The sequence below is a fragment of the Megascapheus bottae genome, chromosome 9 (assembly GCF_031878675.1).
Source record: "Megascapheus bottae isolate mThoBot1 chromosome 9, mThoBot2.hap1, whole genome shotgun sequence".
Lineage (NCBI taxonomy): Eukaryota > Metazoa > Chordata > Mammalia > Rodentia > Geomyidae > Megascapheus > Megascapheus bottae.
The window spans coordinates 40465557-40474547 of record NC_143517.1 but is presented as its reverse complement, the minus strand read 5'-3'; the positions used below and the strand labels follow the sequence as shown (position 1 = coordinate 40474547).

Sequence of the window (8991 nt, the reverse complement as noted above, 5' to 3'; positions counted from 1 at the left end):
AGAGCTGTGAAAAAAAATGAGCAAAGCTTGGATATGGGGAAGAAAAAAAAAAGTGCAACCTAGAAACCCTTATGCCAAGTTTAGGGCAGCCCCTGTTAGGCAAACAATAAAGGAATAGCAATTTATGCAATTTAGAAGCAAACAGCCCTTTGATCTGGAGAAGCTGTCTAATAAAAAGCACACTCTTGCCAGGGAGGGGAGTGGGATCTGGGGAGGAGAGCCCCCCTGCTACAGCCCATAAAGGGCTGCCTGGCTGCCCTGCTGCTCATAAAAGCAGCTGGAGGCAGAGAGAATGAGCAGAAAATCGCCTGGTGGATGCAAGATTAAATTTTATGCTTTTGTGTCTGGTGAATGTTCACTTCCAGGGGGTCTGCTCTGGGCTCAGCTGCAGGAAGGCAGAAAGTCAGAGCATCAGTTATTGCCTGCCCGGGTGATGGAACAAGAGGGCCAATAAGAGACATTTGATAGCAGCACTCATCACTGGAATGGTTTCCAAGGATGAGATTGGAGGCTGTCCCCAGGAAAAAAAAAACAAGAACAAAAATAAAAACAAAACCACCCTTTATCAACCTAATGGCCATGTGAGCCAACTTTTCTGCTCTTCCACATAGGGTGGTCCAGACAAAGCTAGGTCACTGCCATCCATGTGTGTGGTTCACGGATCAAGTTAGCAATGGGATTGCCCAAGCTTCACAGAAAATGCAGACTGTGGGGTCCCACAATAAAGCGAGAGAGTCAGATTGCATTTTCACTGCTACTGTCCTGTAGAATTCTGGATCATTAGCTGAGTGTGTGGGGGGAGGGAGGATCTAGCTTGAGAGGTCACAAAGATGGAGGCACAGCCACTTTCTTCTGTGGGCTACAAATAGATGGAGAAAGTGCCAGTGAGTCACACAGCCACTCTTCTTGCCTGTGGGGAATTTGCAGCACTGAGTCACTGCCCCTCATTCCCCATTGAAGTCCCACCAGGCCATGTCTCCTTCCCTTCAGTCAGGAAAAACACGAGTATGGAGCTTCAGCTCTTTAACTGTGCAAAACTGCTGCAAAAACTTCACAAACCAGGTCTGTCAAGCAGTCACTGGAACCTCTGACTGTGTCTAAGTAAGGGGGTACAACCCTCTCTTGCTCTTGAGGTGCTGAGAACAGATCGGGGATCAGTCAGCCTAAACCACCAGGACTGTTGGCAAGCTTTCTCTCCTGTTCCTCCATCTCCATGTTGCATGCTAGGAGCAGAGAGAGTTTCTATTACAAAATTTACTTGAAAGAAAATCCTCCCAAGGTTTTAATCTTTTTTCTTTCTTTCTTTCTTTTTTTTTTTTTAATCTTGCAAGTACTTTGAGAATGCATGTGCTGTGGTGACCAGGCAGGACGTCTGTCTCAGCATGATTAAAAAAAAGTCCTCAGCTTTGGGAAGGTGGGAAGAGGAGCAGAGCCAGGAAAGGATGGCTTCCTCTGCCAGTAAATGATGATAGCATGCTCATCTCCATTGCTCTGAGCCTGCCCTGGCACCAATTCCTTCTGCCCTGTCTTCCAAGCCCTCCCCTCCCCCCCACTGCACCCCCTTTGCTTTGGGAAGGCCACCAAGATGGGATTGGTCATGTCTTCATTGGCTCTTTTGACGGTGCTAATAGGGAACTTGTGTACCCATTGATCTTGAAGCAGCCACTCACTCATTGAGTGTGGTCATTTTCAAGTATTAGGTATTTAGAGTTTGACAGAACATGGAGTGTGTTCTAGGACATGATGTTGAGGGCATGTATTCCCTTAGCCCAGAACAGTGCCTGCCATTTCAAAGGCTCCAGGAGTTTTATGCATTTTTTTTCCTTGTCTCTCTGAAGGTTGGACCATTTCCGTCTATGAAATGGACTGGGACGATACCATAATGGAGGAGAGGGGGATAGTGTATTATTTAATATGCAGGAACAGGAGATCCGTAGGCAGTACCATGACTCAGAAGTGCTCTGAACTGCTGAAACCTTTGAATCTACAGAAAGAAACTTAGAGTGTCGGGCATAGGAGTGTCAGCACACCTATACTCCAGCTAGCTACTGGGAAGCAGTCAGTAGAATCTTGATTCAAATCCAGATGGCAAAATGTTAAGACTATAATTTTTTAAAATTTAAGAAGCTAGCTGGGCTTGGTGGCTCATGCCTATAATCCTAGCTACTCAGGAGGCTGAGATCCATCCGAGGATCGAGGTTCAAAGCCTGCCTGGGCACAAAAGGACCTGAGACTCTAATCTCCAATTAACCTCTAGAAAATGGGATGTGGGGCTTGGCTCAAGGGTAGGGCGGTAGCCTTGAGCTACAGAGCTCAGGGACAACACCCAGACCAACTTCAAGCTCCATGACCCACAAAAAAAATTTTTTTTTAAAGCTGAACATGGTAATACATGTTTGTTATCTCATGTATGTGGGAAGCAGAGATGAGAGGATCTGAGGCCAGCCCTGTAAAAGCCCTGTAAAAGTGTCATACCCTGGCCAAAAAAGGACTGAAGGAGCTGGGCACTGGTGGCTCACGCCTGTAGTCCTAGCTACTCAGGAGGCTGAGGTCTGAGGATCACGGTTTGATGCTAGCTGGGGCAGGAAAGTCCATGAGACTCTTATCTACAATTAACCACCAGAAAACCAGAACTAGAGCTGTGGCTGAAAGTAGTAGAACTCTAACCTTGAGTAAAAAATTGCTCAGGAATAGTACCACAAACCCCATGACCAACACCACCACCAACAAAGAAAGAACTATAAAGGACTGTGGGCATGGGTCCAAGGGGTCGAGTGCTTGCCTAATGAGAATGCAAATCCTAGTACCACTAAAATCAAAGTGATGTGGAGGCACGTTACAGGGGTTGAAAGAAGGCTGCTAAGTCATCAGACCACTTCTGGTCAGCTCTTCTTCCTAGAAAAGAAGATTTCCCAGGTAGGGACCTAAGGTACAGCCTGTGCCTGTACCCGCTATTGACTAATGTGGATAGATGTACATTTCTTCTTTTAAAAGGATAACTTTTTAGAAACATTCCCATTTCTGCATGCACATCCTCTATATCATCAGTTCCAATTCTGCCAAAGAAACGTGTTTGCAGTAGCTGTTTTGATCTTCCCAGTAGGCACTCAGGAAATGTTTGTGGCCAAAGGAGAAAAGGAATGAGGAAAACAGCAGGAGAGCTGGCATCAGTTTTTCAGAAGATTCACCTGCCTCTTTCCTCGGCAAGATGGCACCAGCACCCGCAAAGACCCTGAATAATGGAATATAAATTGAGAGTAAGAATAGAACAATGAAGATTTGGGGGAGGGCGAACCCCTAACAGCTCTCAATTGCCTTGGCTTGTAGACCTTGAAGTAAGTGTCTTCTTCATTGCTGAGGATTTCCTCTTAGGCTCAAGTCAGGATTCACAGGCCAAGAATAGATCAGAGTGCTGAGAAGAGAGGGGAGAAAGATGGACAGGTTGTGTGCCACTTCCCCAAGCTCAAATGGCACCACACAGTTGATCCCAGCATGAGGCAAGGGGCCATCAGTGGTCACTCACTGGGCCATGACAGCAGGTAGAAGGGAATGGGGCCCCACAGGGGATCTGAGCAGCTCCTACTGCCCTGTCAGGGTTCATTGCATCACACAATTGGGCTCAGCAGTCAAGCCTTGCTAATCAACAGTACCTAAGTTGATTTTTTGTCTGTATCATTTAGGAAAGATTTTTACCAGCTGTCTCCATCCTGGCCCCCTTCAATTGTTCTGTGTTATTTCTTACCTCACTTATCACCTTCCAACTTGCTAATGATTTATCTATTTATACCAGTTCATAATTGATTTACGATCTCTGCTGTTACACTGGAGAACATCAGTTCTACAAGGTCAAATATTTTTACATACATGATGTATCCTGAGAATAGTGTCTGACATGTGTATAAGTCCCTTATAAGGTACTGGATAAATACTTGTTGGATATAAGAATATTCTGAAGAGCATATTCTTGATGGTTGTTGCTCAGAGACTTTTTGGATTGTGCTTTTAGGTCCCAAATGGGGGAACACAGTGCCCAGTGATTCTCAGACTTCTTTGTATTCAAGAATGACCTGGGGGAGAAGGGGTAGGTCAATGACTAGAGGAAGCCTGTGAGAATCACAATAGTCAATGCATAAGCTAAGAAAATGGAGGGGAGTGGATGGCCTGGGAGGGATAGGGGATGGTGAAAGGGGTGGCATCCATCAAGACGCAGTGGACTTATTTATAAATGGGAACTTCTTTGCACAACTACTTAAAGATAATAAAAATATAGTAGTAATAATAATAAAGTTAATAAAAGAATCATCCAAGAATCTTGTTAAAAATGTGATTTGGGGGCCCCCAACTCTCTTATTCAGTAGGTCTGGAAAGAGCCCCAAAATGTACTTCAAAACAAGTAGCAACAGATAGGGAAGGGGGGGAAAACAAGATGAGGGGTGGGGGTAGGGGGGAGGGAAATGGGGATCAAGACATGTGAAAGGGTATCAATGTATGTGAATTAATGCACCTTCTATCTGGCAAATAGCATGTAACCCTTCTATTAATTACAATAAAAATATGAAAAAAGACAAAAAAAGATTTAACCTACTAAAATAAATAAATATATCAATCAAAAGAAAAAAAAACAAAACAAGTAGCAACAACAGCCACAACAAAAATCTGTAACTGATGGTTTTGATGCAGGAGACCCAAGGCACATACTTCGGAAAACACTGACAGAGCTCGAAAGAGTAGCTTGGTTGTAAGCCGATGAGCCACAGAGCTGGGGTAGACCTGGCTCTTCCCACCTCTGTGCAGCACATTTTCCATTCACGGTCTTTCTTAATATATGTTTCTAAGCTTTGCATGTATGCTGGTTACCATGGGAACCTGATGAAATTCTACCATCGTATCTGGGCTAGTAGACATAGGTTGATAGCTATCTTTAGCAAACTTCTGCTTCACAATTTATTCTGGCTTTTATGGCCTCTATTTTTCCTCCAGATTCTTTTAAATTTTTTAATGTGCTATGTGACACACAGATGTCATAATTGTTTGTCAGAAGGGAACTCCCTGGGAGCCAGGAACTAAGACAATAATGTGTGTGTGGATTATGGGTTATATTGAAAGGATATGGGGAACTTATACTGGGAAAACTATGGAATAATGTAGTATGATTGAATGCTGGCGAAATCTCCAGGAATGTGCTAACTGATTAGAAATCAATAAACAGAAACTTCTCATTCAGAATGAATGAAGTTTGGCTTAAAGATATTATAATGAAGAAATGAAGAAAATTTCATCCAGCATGAATCCTACAGTGAAGAAAATTAAGTGTCCTTGGAAAGAACATGTTCAGGGTGGGGGTTCAATCCCACCAAAGTGTGTGCTCTAAGAAGAAAGTTAATTATTAAGCTACTTCCCAAGAGAAGTCCTTGAAGAAAGAACTATATTATAGGTTAAATAACCTTCATCTAAAAATTAGAAAATCAAGATATTCTCTCTAAGATCCAAAAGTTTGGGGGCACCAACATAATACCATGAATGAAAAAGTCTATGCCATGACTGGGTATTTTATGTGTAAAATTATTTAAAATGTGAAAATTACCTCAAAGGTATGTATAAGATTTATATGAAACAAGCTATGGTGGCTCATGCCTATAATCCTAGCTACTCAGGAGGCTGAGATCTGAGGATCACAGTTCAAAGCCAGCCCGAGCACTAAAGACTGTGAGACACTTATCTCTAATTAGTCACTGGAAAAGGGGAAGCTGAGGCTCAAGGGGTAGGGCAGTAGCCTTGACCTGAAGAACTCAGGGACAAACCCAGGCTCAGAGTTCAAGCCCCATGACCCACCAAAAAAAAAAAAGATTCATATGAAACAGTTAATTTGGTGTTTAACTTGGATCTTCATAGTCAAGCCATCTTTGTATATTTATGTACATGTATACAATATACTATATAATTATATATTATATATAATACAATGTAATAATTCCAAAATCTGAAACACTTGGGACCTGAAGCATTTACATTATGTGTATGTGATACTTACTGTGTGTCAGGTTGTTCTTTAAGCTTTGTATATTGTCTCACTGGATCTTCACATCAGTGCTTAAAGACATGTACTATGGTCTCTAGAACAGAGAAGTTATATCAGTTGCCTAAAGCTGAGCTAGGATTTGATCTGAGCTATCTATCTCAGTCCTGAGCTTCCACTTTTAACCAACCATTGGTTTTCAGCATGTCTGAAATAGAAGAGGCAAGACTTTGACTTCTGGAGCATTGCCAGGGAGGTTGATGAACCATTTCAAAATGGGAGTTATCACAAATCTGAATTGCTTGGCAAATTGGCAGAAGTGGGTGTCAAAAGGCTAGAGAGACATAGGCATGAGGTAGAATGCCAGTTATAGGACCTAACTACTCCCCTCTTTGACCTATTTAGAAATATACCACGTTCACTCTGGCCTTTTCCAAGTGGACTCTTCTGCAGGAGGTCCTGGAAGCATTCAGCAAATGCTTCCTTATCTGTTACTAGAACTTGAGATGTAGTTATGAATAGAGTAGATTACTGGATTAACACAAATAGGCCAGCAAATTGAATAGTGTACTACAAGGTGGTGTAGATTATGAAAACCAGGGAAAACAGAACAAGGTAAGACAATAAATAGGAAGTTCTGGAACATAGAGCTCCCCTATGACCCAGCAATCCCACTCCTGGGCATTTACCCAAAAGTCCATAAGCAAGGGCATACTAAAGCCACTAGCACAACGATGTTCATTGCAGCATTGCCTCTCAGTAGATGAATAAATCACAAATATGTGACATTTATACACAATGGAATTATATGCTGCTATCAGAAAGAATAACATTGTCCCATTTGTAAGGAAATGGAAAGACTTAGAAAAAATCATATTAAGTAAGCCAGACCCAAAGAAACATAGGCTCCATGGTTTCCCTCACTTTTAATAATAAGTACACATCTAGGATTCTCCTAGTAGAGGATCACAATAGCTCAAAAGCTATGTACATAGGGCCATACAGGATGATGCCAAGCAAAATGAACACCAGGATATGGAAACAAGAGGTTTATCTTTGTGATTGTTGTTGTCAATGTGCTATGTGAAGTTATTTTTTCTTTTTTTTTTTTTCTTTTTTTTTTTTTGCCAGTCCTGGGCTTGAGCTCAGAGTGTGAGCACTGTCCTTGGACTTTCTCAAGGCTAGAACTCTACCACCTGAGCCTCAGCACCACTTCCGGCTTTTTCTATGTATGTGGTACCAAGGAATCGAACCTGGGTCTTCGTGCATGCTAGGCAAGCACTTTAACCACTAGGCCAAACTCCCAGCCCAAGTTATTTCTTTTCTCTTTTTTTCCCCTTACGGTTTATCTCATGTTGTTACTATATCTGACTTTGTTGCCTGGTATATTGTATATATGTTTATTTGAAATAGGGAAGGGAAAGGGAAAACCAAGATGATGGGGAGAAGTGGGGGAGGGAAAGTGGAAGAAAAACAGAAGGGGTATCAATGTTCAAGAAGTAATGTACCCACTATTTGATGACTGTAACAGTAACCCCACTATATGTTACCCTGACAATAAAATACAACTTATAAAAACAAAGAAGTGCTGGGGTGGGGCAGTTCACATTAAAATTTAACGTCAGAACTGAGAGTTCCCTGGAAGCAGGTGTTATTAGGTGTGAGTGGCCAAAAGAAGCCCTTGGCACTCAGAAGCAGAAACATCTCTGTGTGTGTGTGTGTGTGTGTGTGTGTGTGTGTGTGTGTGTGTCTGTGTGTGTGTGTCTGTGTGTGTGTGTCTGTGTGTCTGTCTGTCTAGCTGTCTGTCTCTCTCTCTGTCTGTCTCTCTCTCTTTGTCTCTCTTTCTGTCTCTGTCTCTCTCTCTCTCTCTCTCTCGCACACATACATACACACACACACACACACACACACACACACACACACACACACACCCCTGAGTTGGGATAATAATACCTAAGGAAGTATTATTCTTACTTCTACACTGAAGGCAGTGTAGAGTAAGCCTCTGGTTGAAAAACAGGATGATCTCCAGAAAAGCCTTGAACCTGTGACGCTAGAGGGGCTGCTACAGGACTACCAGCATTTCACTGCACCCCTCCTAGAGCATCAGTTCTTGACATGCACTCCCTCAGTGTGGTTGGAGGCCAGCCTGCACTTGACACAGGATGCCCTGGGAGAGACACTCAGAGCAGCCAAGATCTTTTCCACCTCCCTACCACTCTCTCCATGCACTTGAAAGAGAGTAGCATTCAAAGTCTTGTGTGACTGTAGGTGTTTGGTACCGAGAGGATAGCAAAGTCTGAGGCTGTTTACACAGCAAACATGTTAAAAAGAAAATTTTGGCTTAACTATTTCACCTCACAAAGCATGTTCCCTAATCTTTCAGTCTATGGCTATTTCGTACATTCTTCTGGGAAATAAACACACCTCGGTGAACGGTCATTTCAATGTCCTACAGACCCACCCTGTATGCCTCCGTGATCTCTTAGCTAGGGGATGATTTCCGGCTTGTCCCATTTGACATGCCATCATCCCAGCTCACTGCTCACACGAATCTGCCATGGACCAATGAGCAGCGACTCTGGATCCTTCCCACGTTTACTTGTGTATTTTGGGCACAAATAATAGGGTTTTTTATTGTTTTTCTAAGTTCTCAGTTTACTTCAAAACAGCAAGATTGATTTTTCTCACACAGCATGACACTGTGGCTTTGGGAAGGGTCTGGGGATGGGAAATCCATAATGAAAGGGTTTCTTGAGCTTGGTCATTTCCAGTGCAGTGCCTCACGTTGGTGTCAACAGTGGTCATATGGACTTTTGGAGGGCCAGGCTCAGAAGGGAAGATGAAACCAAGAATCAGGGAACCTGTGCCCCCTTGGGCCTCCGTTCTCCATGACCTGTGCCCTCAGCAGATGCTTGATTTTGGCCTTTTTGCCTCGTTTCTCACTTTCTCAAGTGACCTCTTATGCTGAAGTT

General features: G+C 43.0%; 1 long non-coding RNA gene across 1 annotated transcript; it reads right to left on the bottom strand.

Annotated features, from left to right (window-relative positions):
• Nucleotides 1–3042: 3042 nt before the first annotated feature.
• Nucleotides 3043–6113, bottom strand: LOC150059073 (uncharacterized). The gene is made up of 3 exons (XR_016536586.1): nt 6032–6113; nt 3316–3412; nt 3043–3232 (listed from the first exon to the last, which is right to left on the bottom strand). It is a non-coding gene; the product is annotated as an uncharacterized LOC150059073 (long non-coding RNA).
• Between the last annotated feature and the right edge of the window lie 2878 nt (nt 6114–8991).